Source organism: Mustela lutreola, chromosome 1 (genome assembly GCF_030435805.1).
Source record: "Mustela lutreola isolate mMusLut2 chromosome 1, mMusLut2.pri, whole genome shotgun sequence".
NCBI lineage: Eukaryota > Metazoa > Chordata > Mammalia > Carnivora > Mustelidae > Mustela > Mustela lutreola.
In genome coordinates, this window is record NC_081290.1 from 145,984,516 (window position 1) to 146,006,459 (window position 21,944).

General features: G+C 38.1%; 1 non-coding gene across 1 annotated transcript; it reads right to left on the reverse strand.

The window, feature by feature from the left end:
• Positions 1–10,821: 10,821 nt before the first annotated feature.
• LOC131822888 (U6 spliceosomal RNA) lies at positions 10,822–10,926 on the reverse strand. Its single transcript, XR_009350370.1, has one exon. It is a non-coding gene; the product is annotated as a U6 spliceosomal RNA (small nuclear RNA).
• Between the last annotated feature and the right edge of the window lie 11,018 nt (positions 10,927–21,944).

Here is a 21,944-nt window from a genome sequence, read left to right on the forward strand (position 1 = left end):
CATTGAGCATCGTTCCTCAGCATCCTTTCTGATTTTTTTTTCTTTTTTTTTTCTTCTGTTTCTACCTTCTTATATAGATAGATATGCATTGGGCCTTGTCAAGTCTAGAAAGTTTTATCACCTCCGAAATCTCAAATTTACATAGATTCAAAAGATATTCCTGGCTCATTTGCTTAAAAGCCTTCTCTACAGGATATCTGTCTGAGCAGAGCCTGTTCTTCAAGTCAAGACCCCAACCTGACAACTGTTCAGTCTTCACTGCTAACACATGCATTGAAGTCACCCTTAGTTTTATTTAAACTAACTTGATCCCCAACTTTTACTCTTACTTCCTTATAAGTAAGACAGACATCCTTGTCCTTACTTACTCACTTAAAGCAGCCAGAATCATCCTTTGCAATGTAAATCAGATCATTTTACATCTCTATTTAAAAATCTTCCCACAGTTTTCTCAAGCCATTGGAATGAATCCAAACCTTTCAATAAGTATAGCCTGTAAAACTCTATCTGATCTAACAGTTGGTTTCCTGCCAAAATTTACTATCCTCTGCTAGCCCCCTTGCCTACTATCCAAATTTCTGAAAAGAAATAATTTGCTTTCCTTGCCTTCCCTTAGACTGGAGGATGACAAATTATGGCCCATGGCCAAATGTGGCCCGTGGTCTGTTTTTGTAAATAAAGTTTTATTGGTTGATAGCCACACATGTTCATTTATATGTTGTATATGGGTGGTTTTATATGATAATGGTAGAGTTGAGTAGTTTTAACAGACGTCTAATGATCCTTGAAACCTAAATATTGACCATATAACCCTTTACACAAAAGTTTACCAACTCCTGCCTTAAACACATCAAACACATGTCTGCCTTAGGGCCTTGCAGTTGTTTTTTTCTGCCTCAAACACAACTTCCCCAGATAACTCAAGTATCTCCTTCTTCTCACTTCATGCCTTTATTTAAATTTCATCTCTGCCAACATACTCACTGATTATTCTATTTAAAGAGCAGTCCCTATCACTCATTAGTTTGTCATACTGATTACTTTAAATCCATCTGAAATTTTGTGTGTTTTGCTTTCCAAATTTACTTTTATGTGGTGTTGGATAAGATATTCATATGAATGTGAAAGCATGTCAAGAATGGCTTTGTTCATAGATGTGATAGAGACAGCTAGAGAACTATGGAAGATTCACACTTCTCTTCCATAGTTTAGCATTGTTTCTGGAAGCAGCTGCCCAGCTCAGGATCATATTTCCCAGCCCCCTTGTTTTCAGGTGGGATCATTTGACTACTTCTGACCAATGAAGTATGAGCCCAGGTGGATATGTCTCTTCCAGGCAGAGATGGTAAAACATCTGGGATACCAACTGCTCACTCTCTCTTTCTTCTTCAGGAATCTTGGAGGTCATATGTTGGTGATAACATCACCACCAGATCAGAAACTTTTACATTTAATTTTAGTATTTTTTTGTAGTGTGAGTCTGTTGCTAACAAATTTGTGACTGGGTTGGTTGGCTCTCATCCAAATGGTATTAGACTAGCTAAGCTACAAAATATCCCACCACTTTTGTCTATTAGGTGCATGGTCGGCCTGCACTTCTGTGTGTGGTGCAGTCTTGTTGCTAGGGCATGAAAGTTGGAAGCTGCAAGGCCTCTTAAAGCCCAGGCTAATAAATCACACACCATCACTTCTGTTGGTCCAAGCTGCTCACAGGGCCAGCCCAGATTCACCTCTTAATGAGAAAACAACAAAATCACATTGCAAAGTATTAACATGCAGGGATGGGAGGAATTGCTGAGGCCATCACTGGCAACATTCTACTCAAGCCCATTACACTATCCTTTCAGAGAAGCACTTTCTCTGAGTTACTTTGTGTTTATCTATATATGTGTGTGTGTGTCTTACTTCAGGCTGCCATAAGAAAATGCCATGAACTGGGTGTTTTATAAACAACAGAAATTTATTTCTCAGAGATCTGGGATGGAAGTCTGAGATCAGGGTTCCAGTATGGTTGGGTTCTGGTGAGAGCTCTTTTCTGGTTTGCAGATTGCTAACTTCTCTTTGTGTCCTCCTAAGGTGGGAAGAGGGTAAGAGAGCTCTCAGGTTTCTCTTTTATAAGGGCACTGATCTAATTTCTGAGGGCCCCATCCAGTGACCTAATCACATCCCAAAGGCCCACTCCTAATACCATCACTCTGGAAGGTAGGATTTCAACATATGAGTTTTGAGGGGACACAAACATTTAGTTTATTGCAATGTATGTGAATATATATACATGCACACATACATTTATATATGCAATAGCTCAGAAATGTATATGTATGTATATATGCATATTTATAATGCATACAGAAATAATTTACTAATATGTTGATGCATACAGCAGTAGTCTGAGGTTTTGCTTGGTGCAGTTTCCATCACCCCTGGTCAACCATAGTGCAGAAGCACATGATCCTCCTTCTGACATATAGTCATAAAGTCCTTAGTAGCCTGATGATTCATCATAATGCCTGTATTATCTACCTCACTTTATCTCATCATATAGGCATTTTATCATCTTACATTGTCATGAGAAGAAGGATGAGTACAGTACAATAAGATATTTTGAAAGATACTATTAGAGTGTTTTGTTATACTTGTTCTATTTTATTATTAGTTATTATTGTTAATCTCTTTCTCTTCTCTGTGCCTAATGTAAAATTTATTTTAATTGAATTTTATTCTTTTTAATTATTTTAAATTTTACTTATTTATTTGTATTATTAATAGTATTAATTATATTATATTTATATATAATAAAATAATAATTAAATTACTTTGATTATTAAATTAAATAAAAATTAAATTTTATGGTAGGTACGTATGTACAGAAAAAAACATGGTATATATAGGGTTCACTATCTGCAGTTTCAGACATCCACAGGGGGTCTTAGATAGGGCCTATCCTCTGTAGATAAGTGGAGACAACTTGTATTAGTGAACATAGAAACAACATTTGGATAGGAGTTACTTGTGGGTTTTCTATTATGTTTTCTAAAGTCATTTGTAGAAAGATCCATACAAACAATCTTGCTTAGAATATGTGCAACTCCTAAATAAATAATATGTATTTTTTGTTCAGATAAGGTATGTAATTCATCATTGGTTTCTGTTTAGTTAGGCTTCTAGAAAGCTCAGAGTTGAACCTAATGTCACTGCTTATTTTTGATATTAGTATAATTGTTTCCCACTTCTTAGAATTAGTTTTCTCTTTCATTTTTGACTCAATTAAGAGTCGACCTCTCTTTTTTAGATCAAGAGAAAATTAAAGAGATAAAATGGTCAGGTGCATGTCTAAATCTCTTCAGCTCTGTATTTACTTCCTACCTCATAAAGCTGAAAACAAGAAATTTCATAGTCAGATTTTTTTTGGTCTCCATTTTATGGTGTCAAATACTAGCCTCCACGGAATGGGGAGTAAAGCTGCACAGTATAGTAGGGGTGGCTCTTTACTCCCCTGATTGACAGCCTCCTGATGAAGTGTAACACCCTTCTCCAAGTATATTGGGGACTGCATTCATTCATTCAGTATTCATTCAACATATATTTATTATGCACAGTCAAAATAAAAATAAAAGTCTGTAGCAGGCATTAGATCAGGCCCTGGGAGGAGAACAAAGAATAAAAAAATGTGTGCTGCCCTCATGAAGATTATAATCCAGTGGGGTATAAGACATTCAATGATTATATAGTTATTTATGATGCCGTGTCTGAGTGAAAAATTAAGGATGCCTGTGGGAAGTAAAAAATAAATTCTTTGAAGTGGCTTTTAAAATGCCAGCTGGAGGATAAGTAGGCACTAATCAAATGGAGCGAGGACAGGGTAGAGAAGCCCAGCAAAGATTCCAAGTTAGGAGGTAGACAGCATTTGATAAACATATCAAACATTAGGATGGCATTTTGTAGGTTTATGTTGTCATTCATATATCCCAATTACCTCTGTTATGTTTCCCAGATTATGACATTTTTTTCCTTTTTAAGTGGTGGAGCACACAAAAATCTTTTTTTCCCTTTCCCTCCTTTATTCTTTTTTTTTTTTTTTTTTAAATTGAGGTATACTTGACTTCACATTTGATCCTTGCCATTACTTTTGTCAAAGTAGCCTTTTGACAAGATATCATTATTTAGAAAGAAGTAAACTAATGCAAACTCAAATTAGCTGAAACCAAGTTTATTCGGGAATAGCAAAAGACTTGCACTTGGGGAACGCACACTGTGGCAAGCATAGAAAAAGGCTTTGCGAGTTGGGGTGGGTTTTATTTCTGCACAAGGTGTGCGAAGAGGGGGCGGTCCCGCCAGAGCCCAAGCGTTAAGTTCATTGGCTAGCGCAGGAGAGGGATTCTTGGCGATGTTCATTGGTCAGGAGAGGAGTCTCCGTCCCTCGGTTAAGTTCCGTTCTTCCCGGCGCGCATGCGTGGGATTCTCCGTTTCACAGCTTCCTGTTTCAATTTAGATCCGGGTCTTTTCACGGTTTCAGGTATGTTTTTTTTTTGTGAATTATTAACTCCCAGCTCATACTCCTGGTGCATAACGTTTTTCTGTGGTTTCCTTTTCTTTCCAAATGAATCCGAATGTATTTCTCTATGTAACATTTGCATTTGTATTTAAACTTGCATGTGTCTCGCCTCTTTTAGAATGGAAGTGCAGACAATTCACATGGGTATGGGGGTGTGGTACTCTGATTTATAGTAAGAAATATATGTTTGGTCTTACTGGCCTATAGCTCCTAAAACCATTGTAATTTCCTAAGTGCTAAGAGCACGGGCGCTGTTTTTTGCGTGGATATTTGGTCTCTGCCAGTCCGGAGATAGCGCCCGAGAGATGAAGGTGAAATGAACCTCTGGTTTCTCACCACAGGCTCCCCTCAGCCTGAGTTTTGTTAGTGAGGTGATTTATGGAAAGGCCTTTAATAACTGTGGAATGGGGGCCGGTTGTCAGGGAACCAACAAGGTGATTAGAGGGTTGGAACTTGACCCCTGGGGAGGTGAGACGGACTGGAGTTTGAATTAGTCATCACTGGCCAATGATGTAATCAATCATGCCTAAATAGGAAGTGTCTGTAAAAAGTCCCTAAAAATATGGGGTTCTGGGAGCTTCCAGGATGGTGAACAGTGGAGATGCAGGGAGAGTGACTTGGTTGGAGAGGAGTTGGAAGCTACGTGCCCCTTTCCAGAAACCTGCCCTATGCATCTCTTCTTTATGGCTATTCTGAGTTATGTCCTTTCATAATAAACTGTTAATTTAGTAGGTTTATGGTTTTCCTGAGTTCTGTAGCCTTTCTAGTGAAATGCTGAACCTGAGGAACCTGAGGAAGGGGTCGTGGGAACTTCAGTTTGTAGCTCAGGTGACAGGTCAGAAGCTCAGGTGACAACCTGGACTTGTGATTGGCATGTGAAATGGGGGGAAGTCTTGTGGGACAGAGCCCCCAACCTGTGGGATCCGGTGCTATTTCCAGAGAGATGGTGTCAGAATTGAATGGAATTGTAGGACACCTACAGAGAATTTGAGAATTAGAGAATTGGTTGGTGGGGAGTAATCCTCACACATTTGGTGGCCAGAAGTATTGAGCGTATTTTCAGAGGCTCAGCATTTTAGGCATTTAATAATCGAGCCCACTTCACTTACTCAGGGGTGGCTCACCTGGCTTGCCTTCCATCCAGATCACAGTTACCACCATGTAAGTAAGTGAAGATTGTCTTGAATGCTAAAATAGGTTCCCGTCCTACTCAGTGGATTAGCTAAGGGAAATTTGAAGATCTTGTCTACCATTACTTCACGTACATCTCTCCGTGATTGTCACCTACTTTCTAGCCCATGAAGAGGTGTAGCAAAGTAGAGTGAGATAGTGACTTGCTTAAGGAAGTTTCTTTGAGAAATTCAAGAAGATGGTTTGACAGCCTGACAATGACAGAAGCAGAAAAACCAAAGAAAGGAGGCACAAAAACTCAATAATTATAGTAATCTCAGGCATGTGAGCATAATTAGAAATAACTGATATGTATCAATAATCTCCAAGAATAGCATTCCTTGCCTATAAGATGTAATATATACCATTCATTATTATAGCCCTGAGTTGCCAGAAAAGTGTTATATTACATTCAAGCAGTCCACTTACAAAGACATGGAAAGATTCTCACCCAAGTCATTATTACTGTTGTTATTATTGCTTTCTGTGCCTTAAACGCTTAAGTTCAATGAATGAATGAATGGACAGATTAACTGTGTTGCCTGACATGTTCACCATTCTTCGCTCACATTTTTATGGGGCATCTACTCTAAGCTAGGTACTGAACAGGGGCTGGATCCATAGTGGTGAACAAATTAAGAACTGTTGCTATCCTGATGGAGGTTGCCGGATTTTACGGGAGACCGGAAGCTATCAAAGAGGCAAAAAGAGGAAATAGCGTAACTCAACTTGTATAAAAGCCTACAAGAGAAAAGAGTGTGGAGTGTGATAGAGAACCCAAGAGTGGGAGTAAGGAGGTAGAGAATATGATACCTTAATCATCAGGGAGGACCAGAGAACCCCTAAAAAGGTATGGAGCCAGCAGTGAGACAAGGCAGAACAAGAGAGGTTCAATAGCAGAAATAGGGAGAGGATTTGAGATAGGATTTGAGATAGGAGGACGTGGAGGAGCTACAAGGAGGGCGGTGTGACTGGAAGTCGTACAGGGGTCAGAGGGAGCCTGGAATAACATGGAATTGAAGAATAAGGAGCCAGATCATGGAGGCCTTTGCAAACCACTGGAGTCTGGATTTTATTCAAAGTGTCATGGGAAACCTTTGAAGGATTTCAAGCATAGCCATTGGGTAACCAGCTCTAAGTATCTTTAAATGCTTTAGCTATTTTTGTTTCTCTTTGCTTTTGCTTCTATTGGTAGAAATGAGGAAGAGATACTTCTGAAAATGTGTGGCTCAGAAAGGATTCCAAATTTCAAGGGCCCTAAATCTTAAACAATTTGGGAGGCCCTGTTTAGGGAAAAGAACTCAAAATTACAAATATAAAATTAGGAACAGACACGTTCTTGGAAGGGCTTCATGCAAATGAGGGACCCCAGAGCTTAAACTTCACTGTGTCTCATTATAGCCACTCACTGCCGATATTGTGGAAAGAATTTTATAGATACTCCTAGCTTTAGGTGGGAACCAAATTTGATTTTCAAGTTTAATTGCTTGGAGCATGCCTCCGTTATTCCTTGGAAACCCTGCCCTTTTTACTTCTTTTTTCCCCGCTTCATGGTTTCCCTCTGCCCAATGCCCCCTGACTCAAACAACTCAAGTTAAAAGCTTATTTTTGTAATTGTCTTACACTTGACACACAGTGTTTCTATTGGACTGTTTTCCTCCTTCTAGTATCTGTCCTTTGTAGCAATGTATTTCTGAGGGTTAGCATGAGTGTATCTGAAATGGTATGGGATAGGGAAATGGGATGGAAAACAGTTGATATGATTTATGTGTATTAGTCAGAGTTTTGAAGATTCCATTTTCTGAGCAAAAAAAAATAATACTGGAAATATTCCAGGAGGCTGTTATAGTGATGTTCCAAAGTTTCACTTTTTAAGATCAAAGACCTTGGGAAGTTCAAGGTGCTTTATTGGGTCAGAGCCCCTGCCTCTGTTTGTCTAACATTCCTATCTCCTTTGAAATCTTACTGAACACTCTTAGAATCCCTTACCCTGTTTGTCAGGCTGCTTTTCTATAAGAAATGGTGTCTATTCCATGAAATGTTCTAAAGAAATAGTACTCTGTGCTTTTATAAAAGAGAGGGAAAGATGAGCTGGCTAATTTATTCCATTCCTAACGCTTTGTAACAAAAGTTGAAATGAATGAAAATGATTGAGTTTGTAGGCCTGGTCTGCAGATACAAAAAACTGCTGGAAACCATTGAGTGTGGACTGGCTTTAATTTACTGCATGGATCTCAGCCCATGATATGCTGCTTTTTGTTAACTTTCATAATAGAGAAAGAAGTACAGAGAGCAAAAGCTTTCAGAAGGGCTGTAGTTGAAAAGAAGCAGCACATGAAGCTCTGAGACGGTTACTTACATTAAACAATGGGGTATTGTTCTGGTAGTGGGACAGATGATGGGGACAGGTCTGTGGGAGGGGTGCAGAGTGAGGTTGACAGTCTCCTCAATGGGAACTGGGACAGATTACATCCTGGCTTTCCCCATTGGCAGGGAGACCTGGAGATGCGTGGGGCAATCTAAGCTAGGACTTGCGTGATGGATAAAGAGGTCACGAGAATACAGTTTCACTCTCTACACCGAGAATATTGTCCCTGCATTTTCTGAATATGACTTAAGTAGCAATGTCTTTGATGTTGCCTGGACTAAAGAATGGTAAGTGTTGTTCCTTTTATCTTTCTAGTCTAATACCAGTGGTTCATTAAGATGGATGTGATGGGGTCCTGTGTTGACACCACATAGGTATAGGTGGAGAATATCCTTCAGTCTACCTATTCTATGCTCCTCAGTTTTCATTTTGATTTAACTACACAGCGTTATGCTGCTGAGGACTATAACCCCAGCCTCCCACAAAGTACTTGAGTTGGGCATCTTGGATGATTTATAGCAACATTTAGTCATGAGGCCTTTGGTTTCCATGTCTTGTAAATACAAAGAAGAAAGCAATCCCTGCCCCCATCCCATAGAGAAGACAGGATGGTTATTCATGTCTTATTATCACATCCTTAATCTTTTCCTTCTTCTTCCCCCCCTTTTTTTTTTTTTTTTTTTGTGGGTTGTATTGAAACCTTCTGGGCTGCTTTGAAGTCAGTTTATTTTACTAAATTAAACTTTTTCAGATTGTTCCTTTTTTCTTTACATGATGCCATGCCGCATTTGATTAATTCTGGCACAAGTACACCTGTGTTTATGAATCTGACAGTTGAGTCTGTAGATGAAGGAAGCTAGAGTCAGAAATTCGTGCCAAATTAAGTCTATTGGTAGGCTCCAGGTTTTTTTTTTTTCTTGATATTATTTTAGATTAAATGTTTCCCTATGTGGCTTTAAGTATCAGTTTACTTAAAGAGACATTATAGTATAGAGATTAAAGACATAGGACTTGTAGTTGGAGAGAACCCAGTTCAACTTGCCATGTGACTTCAGGAAAGTCAGTTTACCTTTCCGGGCTCCAGTAGCCTCATGTGTAAAATGATGATTGTGGCAGCCAGCCTCCAAGATGGCTCCAATGATCCCTGCCTCCTAGTGTTGGTGCTGCATGCAGTCCCTTCCCATGTTGAATAAGGTTGACTTGTTCAACAAACGAGATATTGTGGAAATGATGGTGTGTGACTTCTGAGGCTAGGTAATCAGACATTGTGGCTTCTGCCTTGTGCTTTCTCTTGAATTGGTTAGTCTGGGGAAAGCTGGCAGCCATGTTGTAAGGATATTCAGGCAGTCCTAGGCACAGCCCATATGGCAAGAACCGAGGTTTCCTGCCAACAGTGAGTACTGTGAAGTGAGCCATCTTGGAAGCACATACTCTAGTCCTGGTGAAGCCTTCAGATATCTGCAAACTTGGCCAGTGTCCTGGCCAGAGTGTCAGCTACATACATCCAGTCAAGTCATTTCCCTATTTCTGATGTACAGGAACTGAGAGAGATAATAAATGTTGATTGTTTTGAGCTACTGAATTCGGAATAATTTGCTCCATAGCAATAATGTATGGTACGATTATAATGTCAGTACCCCCTCGTAGGATTGTTGAGAGGATTACATGTGACATTGTAAGGGCTTTGCACAGAGTCAGGCACATAGTGTCGTTCAGAAAGATAATAGTGTTCATTATGGACAGAACTTGACACTAGAGGACCAGTTCTCTCTAGCACCTGTATTCCAAATGCTTTATGTGGGCTCTTCCCATAGATGATAAATCATTCCAGATTTATAGCCAGTTCTTGAGTGAATGGTAAATTGGGTGACATATCTGATCTTTCTTCTGTCCTGCCTCACATGTTCTTATCTCACTTTTTAATTTCCGTCTTGTGTTACAGTCAGCTATGGGGAACTATTAGCCCCTGCTTCAGTTGCACAAATGCCTCTTGCTCAATCCTGGGGCCACCTTATTACACATAAGTGTGTATGATTTTAACTGTTTAGATGCATGTGAGTATCTGGACCTATTGGAAATGGGAGGTCAACACTCCCTTTTTCCACCCTTTGGCTAAAAGAAGCCAAGGCACCCTCATTATAACTTCTTGAAGTTGTCCTTGTGGAACGGAGATCTGCTTCCCACAAGGGAGGTCAGCTCAGTAGAGAACCTTTGGATTGGCTTTCACTCCTTCATGTCACTCCTCCGAGTTCCCTCCTCTGTTACTTGGTCTCACTGCTTAAAATCAACTCGCTGCCTACCAGGCTGTATATCTCTGGTTCTGCTCCTTGGAGGTCTCCTTAGGCTGTAACAGATGGCTCTTATAAGAGTTGGCTGAGTGTTATTTGCTTTATATGTGTTCATGAAACTATCACCTTGATACCTGCTTTACCCTTTTCAGTGGTTTTCTACTGTTCTCAGGAATAAGTCTCAAAGATCTCACCCAATGGCAGGGACCTCGACAAACTGAATCCTAACCATACCTTCAGTCTCCACTCCCGCATTCTCTGTCCTCTTTCATCACTTCTCTATGTGGGCCTTACTGGGCTTTGTTCAGTTCCTTTTATGTGACAATCTTTCTCTTGCCTCGGAACCAAGAGCATGCTGTTTCTTCTTACTGCTTGGCCAACTGTCACTCATTGTTCAGGTCTCAGCCTTAATGTGGTATCCCCAGGAAGACCTTTATTTTTAAAACATGGAATTCTTTATGAACTTGCGCATTATCCTTGCATAGAGGCCATGCTAATCTTCTCTGTATTATTCCAATTTTAGTATATGTTCTGCCAAAGCAAGCATTTGAAGATATCATTTTAAATATCGCCATATCAATCTGGATTTCTTTCTTAACACCTATTGTACTTATAAATATTTTCTTACTGTTCACATTTCCTTCTTGAACATCAACTTTCTGAGGCCAGGGCTAGGCCTGTCCAGTTCTCTATTGCTCAATGTTTGGCTTAAAGAACATTTCAATAAATGTCTATTCAGTGGAAGAAAGAATTTAGGCAAAATTCACTTGGCTGATAAATATTGTGTGTGGGTTTTTTTAATGCCTTAGTCTCTCCCTTTAAAATGAATCCAGGAACACCTGGGTGGCTCAGTCGGTTAAGCCACTGCCTTCGGCTCAGGTCATGATCCCAGGGTCCTAGGATCAAGTCCTGCATTGCGCTCCTTGCTTAGTGGGGAGCCTGCTTCTCTCTTTGCCTCTGCCTGCCACTCTGCCTGCTTGTATGTGCTCTTTCTCTCTCTCTCTCTCTCTGACAAATAAATAAATAAATAAATAAAATCTTTTAAAAATAAATAAATAAAACATGAATCCTATCCAAAAGGGCCTCCTCAAGATGGTGCAACAAAATACTACTTTTAAAAGCAAAAGTGACAAATTTGTTGGTAATAAAATGATTTACTTTTACAAATTTACCTCTCTTTCTTTTTTGTCATTACAAAAGACAGTATCATAGGCTGGCATCAACTGACAGAGAAGCTCCTCTAGTGCTTTTTTTTTAGGTGGGGGGGGAGAGGGAGAGGGAGAGAGAGAATTTAAGCAGCCTCCACATGCAGCATGGAGCCTAATGTGGGGCTTGAACTCACAACTCTGAGATCATACTTGAGCTGAAATCAAGAGTCAGACACTTAACTGGCTGAGCCACTCAGATGTACCTCCCCCAGTACTTTAGATTATAATTCAGTTTATAAAATTTGATTGACAGACAGCTTTTAGTGATCACCTTTATTGGATAGAGTCTACCTCTGCATAAGTAAAACCTGTAGTTTTAATTCATGTAATCTAAGCTCTATTTAAATAGAGCTGGCTTTTTGCTTCTGATGTATGTAGAAAGAGTGTTCAGTTGATGGGTCAGCATGAAACTGGAGATGCCCACCCAGGGAAACCTTTTCAGAAACAGCGATACCATTCGGGTGGCAGAGGGTTGCATTAGGATTGTGCTTGTATACCTAAGGATAGAGAGTCTTATGAATGTGATCGTGCTTGAAAATATATTAGGGTAAAGTCTAGGGCCATCTCATATTAGCTGGCATCAGATGGTCTAAATTTATAAACAAATATTAAAAATCCTATTAGAATTGAATTATGGTACAGGTTAAGAAACCTGAATAATGCTGTGCTTAAGACAAGTTTCATTGATGTATATGTTTATAAAATGGAACTCAACTCTGTGGTAGATCAATAATGCACAAAGATAGCTCCTTTGATATTTTGCAGAGGGCTCTGTACTAAATTTATTATGTCCATGGCAGTGATACAGATCACATACTTTATGTGGCAGGAAACCATTCATTCATTTAACATATTTATTGTATGCCTACTGTATTCCAGGCACTTCTCTGGGCATATGAGATACCTTAAGAGCAAAATATATCTTAGCAGTTTCCCTTCAAGAACAGATTTTGCCATGACAAAGGGCTTTGCAAAACCACATGGAGAGGAAATGGTTGACATCATTGGGAATTAGTGTTGGTCAGGCTACAGGAAATTGTCAGCAGATTTCCCACGGTATTTTTTGAAGAATGAGGATCTTCCAGAGCGGAAGCAGTGTCATGCATTTCATCTAGGTCCAGCTCTTACAGCAGTTTATTTGAAGAGTCGAAACGTTCTTTTTCTCTAAGGAAATTGAGATATCATTGAACTAAGTAATTGAATTCAGGTCTTTCTGAGCCACTGGGTTTCTTCCTGGTGGAGCTGACCCCTCTTTCCTCTCCCGAGGATCAGGGGAGACTGAGCCGGACAGTGAATTGTTGCTGAAAACCTGAGAGCAATTGATCATGGACAGAGAAAATGAAGGCTATAGGGAGTCATAGAAATTGAGGACAACTCATGTTGTAATTTAGATTTGATTAGGTAAGGGACATTAGAAGGTAATTCCTAGGATGAAATGAAAAGGATCTTGAATGTCCAGTCTGGATCAGTGGTTCGAAAGCTTGGCTGGGCATCTGAATCACCTCTGCTAAAATAAGAGACACTTCAGCCTAACCACAGCAATGCTGATACGTACTGAAATTTGAGAACCACCCACTGGGATGTTAAAATCCATTTGGTGATGAACTCTCCACTGTACTTTCCCCAAAATCGCCAGTCATTGGGCAGGAACTAACTCTCTGTGCTGCCTGAGCTGGATCCCCCTTTGATTCCTTAAAAAACAAAACAAAACCAAACCAAAAAACCCTGCAAAACAAATAAACTTTAAAATCATGAAAATTGCGATGTAGATTCTTGCTGGTTAGTAAGATTTTGTTAACTAAGGAGATTGTGTATGATTATGGGTACTGTGGTTCAGTCTTAGATCAAGTATTCCTTTGATTAATTGGGAAACTATAAATATTTTCATTTGCATTAGTCAGACACCACTGTTAGTGTCCGAGTTTGGATCATTGCCCCACTGACTATGTAACTAGAGATTTTAAACCTTAAAAGATCTTTTATTTAAAATATGTAACAACTGTATATGGAATCAAGAATATCTCTTAGCAGTGGGAAGATGGAACTGTGTTAATGGGGTTGTTATGGCTATTTGGTAAAGCCAATGATTTGGATGACTTAAATCAAGGAGAATCTTGTGGGTTTTGTTTTCTCTCCTTTGTTACTCAATTTAATGTATTTCTTAACTAAGAAACAAATACCTTTAAGAGCACTAGATTATATAGATCCTTAGTTACCGCTTGTGCAGAGATTTCTTCTGGAAAGATGGAGGGAACAATTTTTCCTTTGAGTCTACTTCCCAGCATTCTGAACTTGATATACGTATTGTATCTTTTGCAGTACATCATGCTTTTGCCAAAATTCTTTGAGTTTTTCTTTGCAAAAAACCATGGAAATTTACCAGAGTAAATCATAAATCATTGCTACAATTGACTCCAACAAACTGAAATTGCACAAGAAAATGAATATATAAATTTTTAAAAATTTGGCAGGTTTAGTAATTATTTTAAGTATTGTTTAGTCCCACGGAGAAGTGGAAAATAAGTTATCAGTTCAGTTGTATATAGTGTAATAGAATGAGGCTTTGAAGTACTAACAGTTCACAATGTGTACTAAATTTATTATGTCACAATCCCTCACAATCCCTATCTAAAACAATCCCTATCTAAAACAATCCCTATCTAAAACAATCCCTATCTAAAACAAAGATCTGTCTTCTGCAGTGTTTTCTGGAATTAGAAGCCTATGTTGACCAGCTGTAAATCACTTTTTCCTTTATTGTAGCATTTGACACTATGATACCTTCAAGTGGGTGTTGCTTATCTTGGGAGTGGTGGTGAATGTTGAATGAATACGAGAAGGAATTATAGCTATTTAACAACAGTTTGCAAAGGTTCCGGGGTTCTTGGGAGGGAGCAGGAAGTATTAATTTAGAAACAGTTTGCAAAGCGAAAAAGAAGACAGAAGAAAAAAGCATTTCATTTTTTAATCTGTTTGAATTACCTCTAAGGGGATGAGTAATGAATGAAATTTGGTGTTAGTAGACAGGAAGGGCTCTTAAGAGGCAGTCTACACTTTAGGCCATCTTTTTCTTTTACAAAGCTCCTCCTGAATTCTTTTTAGAGAAAATTCTCTGCCATATTCTTACACACTTCAAAGGAAAGGGAATTAAGAAACTCTACCAACCAATCTACTGTCTAATAAGCTTCATCAAAATTGCTTTCTTTGGAATATTTTTTTAACTTCTCAGAATGCAATTTGTGTTTCATAGTATTTATAGACATTTTACATCTTGGATTTATATAGTTTACTTTTCTGACTAATTTTTAAAAGAGATTGGTCCAAGTCGTTTTAAATTCTAAAACACTTTTCAAAGTCACTACCTTTTACCTTAAAATTTCAGGTTATGTAAGTTAACCTGATTTCTCTAAGCTTTCAACAGAGGTGTATCTCTGGTCACTGGTATGTTTTAAACTACAATTGGGAAAGATTTTCTAGTAAAGTTATGTTAGATTTTCCATATATCTTTCAGGGCAGTTTAGAAAGTTTAGATATAGGACTCACTTAAGATGGGCCTGTCAAGGAAGGATGAATCTTCTGTATATCTCTCTAACTCCAGTGCTACATAATAGAAGGGAAACAGTTAAAAAAAAAAAAAGAAATTTGTTTATGTAATTCCTGTAAATAATGTACACAAATACATTGCAGACCCTGATGAGCAATTACAGTGGTTTCCTTACTGATCCACTGAGCTTGAAAACCAACTGCATTTCCTTTTCCTTAACAAACTTCCACGCTCCTGTCTTCCAAGCGTCGTAGACAACAGAATTTGTCACTTGCACTTGGCCCTTTACCTCAAGCTACTTTGGAGGCCATTTTCTCCTGCTGCAGAAAATCAGATTTTCTTTGATGACCATTTTTTTTTTTTTTTTTTTTTTGCTGGCTGTGGAATAGGTGGGACTTCTCCCAGAAATGCATATTTATTCTAACTTAGTTACCAGGAGGCCCAGTTTCCTTGACTTCCATGTCTCTACCGAAGCAGTGCAGGAGGCCTTTCATTGGACTCTTTATTTGATCTGTTTTGAAGAGTTAGTCTGAAGAGCTAGTTACCTAGTGGTCAGAAGGCTCCTGAATGCTACTCCTCTTTGTTCCTATCCCATTCCGACGGATTGCAGTTTATTCCCTTGATGAAAGTTTTACATGCTTAAACACAAATAATAAATTTGTATACCAGCTTACTACTTAAAAAAAACTCATCTTTGAGGAATGGCTGTATAAATTTTGGTGTGGACATTTGCTGAATCGTGTGCAACCCCCAAAAATACAGAGTTTCTAGCAACTCACAAAAATGTTTATGTGAACCAATGTGAGGAAAACAGGATACAAAATTGTATGTACATTTTGACCACAACCATGTTATGAAAGGATCTGCTGCTTTATAAAAAGTTTATGCCTAGAAGAAGTCTGAAAGAGAATTTGGTAAAAGCAGTTCCCTTCTTTTCATTAATATTTTTCACATTTTTTTGTAATAAGTATATAACTTTAAAAGTGTAAATAAAAATTTTAATACTTTCCCTTTTAAACTGAGTTTACTAATCATTATCAGATTCCCATTTGCTTTTCCATAACTTGAAGGGAAACTTCTCATTCTGCAGGTGATGTTGATAGATGTGAGAAATAGAGAGGAAAAAGGTATATAAGTAATGTTTTACTTCACCTAATTTCATAAGAAGTGTATAGGCTAATACATATTTAATGAATGTCTCAGTGATTGAAATGATTCAGTAGAAAGCTACTTGTAACTTCTTACTTAAATAATTTTACTTTCCAGTCTTGGCTCTGACAAGAGAGTGTCTAGTTTTAAATAAAGCACTTTAAAAAAATTAGTTTCAGAGGTAATTTAGTGTTCATCAGTTGCATACAAAACTGAGTGCTTATTACATCAAGTGCCCCCCTTAAAGCCCATCACCCAATTATCCCATCTGAACCCCCTCCCCTCAGCAGCCCTCAGTTTTTTTCCTAGAGTTCAGAGAATCACTTACAGTTTGCCTCCCTCTCAATTTTCATCTTATTTTATTTTTTCCTCTATTCCCCTATGCTCATCTGTTTTGTTTCTTTAATTCCACATATGAGTGAATTCATATGGCTTATTTCGCTTAGTATTATACCCTCTAGCTCTGTCTACATTGTTGCAAATGTTAAGTATTCATCCTTTCTGATGGCTGAGTAAGTTCCAGTGTGTGTGTGTGTGTGTGTGTGTGTGTGTGTGTGTGTGTGTTTGTATAACACATCTTTATCCTTTATCTGTTGATGGACATCTGGGCTCTTTCCATAATTTGGCTATTGTGGACATTGCTGCTATAAACATTCGGGTGTACGTCCCCCTTTTGAATCACGATGTTTGCATCCTTTGGATAAATACCTAGTAGTGCAATTGCTGGGTCGAAGTGTAGCTCTATTTTTAACTTTTTAAATGTAAATGTAGAATAATTGTTGAAGACTTTATTCTGATATGCTCGATTTTACTTGTGATCATCAAATTTTAATTTAGGATAAATTCTCCAGTTCAGAAATTGAAACACAGAGAGCAGAGTGGTTTGCTACAATGAGTGGCAGTCCTGAGTCCAGAATGCACATCTCCAGACTGCCACTGGAGTGCCTTTCCCCCATGACTCTGTGTCTCCCAGAAGCCAAACAAAATTCAGACTCTTCTTTGGTGTGGAACAGTTTTAGTTTTGCATTGCTGTTTCATCTGACATGCAAAATATCAGAGCCAATGAATAGGAGAAGAATAGTTTTCTATGTGTTTGCTCCACCAAAACTGACCTGCACTGACCATTGAAGCACCAGGACAATTTAGAAGACTTCAGTGCTCAGTACTGGGGCAAGACCCTCCTCACGTGAATCACCAGCACAACATGCTTGCAGACCATGACCACGTGTTCTTTGCCCTGGGGAATGGGAAGTGAACTTGGGAAAGAGTATTTCCAAAAATTCAAACGTCTACAGACAGTTAATAAAGAGACCTTGTGAGAAGGATTCCCTCTGTAGCCTTTGTGCTTCTTTTCCAGCGTAGAGCTAAAGAAGGGGATCAATCGGCATGTATTCTGGCTTCCATTTTTGTTTGTGTTTTAACACCGCTCTGGTTGCTTCCCTTTCTATTACTGCTTCAGAAAAACAACAATTTCTTATGGGAAAACAATTATTTTGACTTCGGAAGAAGTTTGCATTTTCTATCCTTTAGAAGTTGGGGATTAAGAAGAGCTTCTCTTGAGGGGAATGTGACATGTCTCACGTGGCTCAGTGTTTGGCAATTTCTTGGTAAACTCTTCAGTTCTTGGGCACTTGATGCCAAGATTGTATCAGTGGTTTCAAAGGTGTGTATGTCTATGTATCATCTTAAACAAGGCTCTCTGCGTTTCTGCCTTTATAAAAGCTTCGTAAATTAAAGTGGAGTGTTTTTTTCCCAGATCACCTTTAAAAACATTTGAAAACTTAACAAAAATGCTTTTCAGATACGTTATATCATGTATTTCTTCTAACACTCCTTTGGGAGTATGTATCACTATTTGCATTTTAAGGATGAAGGAAAACTAAATTGTAGCTAAAAATTGGCAGTACAGTGTGGTCTTCCCATGGCCTCTGATCTCAAATTCCTTGTCCTTTTCTCTATCTCCTGTGATTTATGGCCCATTGCATTCACAGGATTAAAAAGTCACTAAAACTTCTTCACTTTGTGTAACAAAACTCTTTTGAAATTGTACTTGATTGCTTGTGTGAGTCTGTGTAATCTTTTCGAAGTTTCTCTGTGATGGTGTTTTTTGGTAAGATTTGATTCATTTTGCTGTGTTTAAACCCTGAAAATACTTACAAAATGGTGGTTGAATTAAAATAATGGCTTTTTAAAGAAGTATTTGTTTGTTCTGATTCAGTTCTGTTTTTAAAAAAATGCATGGTGAGCACAGACTTAAGCCAGAATACTGGTATTTTTAACTTAAGTTTTCTGTTTGTTTGCTTAGGTAATTCTTTAGCCATCAGGAAGAAGGGTGCTATCATTAGTTTTCATAGGACAGTCTGTGCTTTCTGTTCTTGATAATGTGCTTTAGACTATCAGTCAGTAATTGTTGGATATATGTGTGTGTATGTATAAACATTTATTATATATATATGTCTATATATTTTTTATCTCCAACCCTGTGAGCCTGTCATAAATGAAAAATTCTGATGCTATTTGTTCACCTGCCATACTGCTCTTTGATACCATTTTTCTTTTTGTATCCCTTTGCTCATTCAAAAAATCTTTATGGAGAATCAGCTGTGAAACCTGGACACAGAGAGAGATCTCATGGTTGATAAGTGGTGTGGTCAGGACTTGAATAAAGTCGGTCTGATTAAAAGCCACAGTCTTAACTGCTAAAAGTATATGTGACATTATGACATGTGCTGTGTGTGTGTGTGTGTGTGTGTGTGTGTGTGTGTGTGAGGGAGGAGATGGGGGAAGCGAGAGAGAGAGAGAGAGAGAGAGATAGATGAAAAGAACATGTAAGACAGTCTTCCCTCTCCCAGTCTTTTAAAGGGCAAAAAATTGGAAGTCATGCAGTCTTCTGTGTGAGTTCAGTGTTGCCTAGACATATATAATGTCAAGAAAATAGGGCTTGGTAGCATTTCTGTGGGAGAACATGGATGCATGTAAGTGAGATTAATCACTCTTAGTGAAAAAGAGACGTTTTCTTAGTGACCGTTATTTTCTAACTTTCAACAAATATTTTAATCCTTAGTATTTCAAAAACTTGAAACTTACAGTGATTGAAATTACTTCATGATTTTATCCTGGAAAAATATTGGGAACACAGAGTGATCTTTCCTCTCTGCAAAGATCTTAGGGCTAAGTAGGGCTAGGTGTTATGGTGAGAATGTAATATAAAATGTGAACGTACTCTGACTTAGTGCTCTACATCAGGGCAAAAGGAGGAAGACTGGACCTAATTCACTGTACCCCTTAATGGGATCCACAGATTGGGTGTTGCTGACCAGAATGATTATAAACAGCTTGTGACCAGACAGACATAAACATTGAGAGTGCTTAGAAACATCTGAGTAATTGGAAGAAATTTGAAAGTGTGATTTTATGCTTGTTGAATTTAATGATAGAAACAATGGCATTTGTATCTTCTGTGCCCTTTGTTTTTATTTTATTGTTTTTTCTAATTTCATTAAGGTATAATTGATGAATGAAATTGTGTATATTTAAAGTGTACTGATGATGTGACATATGTGTACGTTGTGAAATGATTACCTTAATCAAGTTAATTGACATGTCTGTCACCTCACACAGTTACCATTGTTCTTTTAGGGAGAAACTTAAGACTTACTCTCTTAGCAAAGTATACAATATCATATTTTTTTATTTATTTTTATTATATCAGTATTATTATTTTTATTTTATTTTATTTTATTTTTAAATTTTTTTTATTTTTTTATTTTTTATTTTTTTATTTTTTTAAAGATTTTATTTATTTATTTGACAGAGAGAAATTACAAGTACACTGAGAGGCAGGCAGAGAGAGAGAGAGAAGGAAGCAGGCTCCCTGCTGAGCAGAGAGCCCGACGCGGGACTCGATCCCAGGACCCTGAGATCATGACCTGAGCCGAAGGCAGCGGCTTAACCCACTGAGCTACCCAGGCGCCCCAGTATTATTATTTTTAGAAAGAGAGAAAGAGAGTGTGGTGGAGAGGGGGTGTGGAAGAGGGAAAGAGAGAATCCCAAGCAGGCTCCATGCCTAGCCCCATGCTGGGCTTGATCTCACAAATCTGAGAGATTTCATGACTGAAATCGAGTGTGGTGTTTAACTGGCTGAGCTACACAGACACCTCATGATATAGTAGTATTAACGGTAGCTGCTACACTGTACATTAGATTCCCCAGGATTTATTTATTTTATAACTGAAGGCTAGTACCCTTTGGCCAGCATCTCTCCATCTCCCCTGCCCCTCAGCCCCTACTGATAACCACAATTCTTTTCTGTTTCTGTGAGGTTTTTTTTTTTTTTAAAGCTTTCATTTATAAGTGAGATCATACAGTATTTGGCTTTTCTCTTGCTTATTTCACTTAGCATAATGTCTTCTAAGTTCATCTGTGTTATAAATGGCAGGATTTCTTTCTCATGGCTGAATAATATTCTGTTATATATATTCACATGTATGTGTATAGATATCATCACATTCATATACATATATTATATATATATATATATATATATATATATATATATATATCACATTTTCTTTATCCATTCCTCTGCTAATGAATACTTGACTGTTTCCATATCTTGGCTGTTATGGATAGTGCTGCAGTGAACATGGATGTTTTTATTTACTTTTTCTGGTAATTCATCACTCTTTTATTTCACAAAAATATCTACTTATTTTGGATTGAAAATTTTAAAAAGGCAAACTGGTCCTCTACTGCAGATAGTCTGAGAACACTATATTAAACCACAGTCAAGTCAAGTTTGTTATTGAACCGAAAATAATGTGTTTTAAAAACACATTGAGTATAACATACCAGATTAAAATATGTAAATTATAGCATTAGATTTTTTCAAAACTTGGTCAATGAGGTGAATAAGATCCAAAGGGTTCTGGGGGTTTGCAACTACACAGAGGCAATTTTTGCCTAATTCCCATGAGAAATTTTGGCAAAAACTTGGAAGAGGCCAAGCCTTACTAACTAGCCTAACAGTTGAGTATCTTCACAAAGATATCATGAGGATATCTTTGCTTCGTTTCTCACCTAAGGAATTGTTGTATAAATATTTATTCATTCATTCGTTCATTCGATGACTGTAGGGTTCCTTATGAGTGCCCATCACCACTCTCTGCATAGCAGAATGTGCTGATGGAATAATAAGGGGGGGGGTTGTCTGTATACATACAAACATTTTTAGAGATGATTTAAATTTGATTTAAATTCAGGATCTTTGAGTTCCTTGAGTGACCCTTGAAGAACTCAGGCCTTCTAAGCACATTTACAGAATGTTCTTAGCTGGTTGGACTTCAGCCATGCTTTTCCTATTCTCTTGGCCCGTATCTATTACCCTAGTTTTTTTAGCTTCTGCTTTAGGAATGGACCCAGAAGATAGCAAATGGGGCAGGACAATGGAAATCACAGAAGAATGCAAAAGCTAAAGCTGGGCCATGGTTGCAGAAGCAGCCTCCACTGCTAAAGTCATTGGCTTTGGCAAGTAGGTGTGGGATGTGTGAGTCATCGGGGAGACAGCAGCCTACATGCATACCAGTGTCATTTTAACATAAAGTTAGCAACATATGTGTAACACAGAAATCAAACAAGACCTTACTGCTGAATCAGCCAGTTT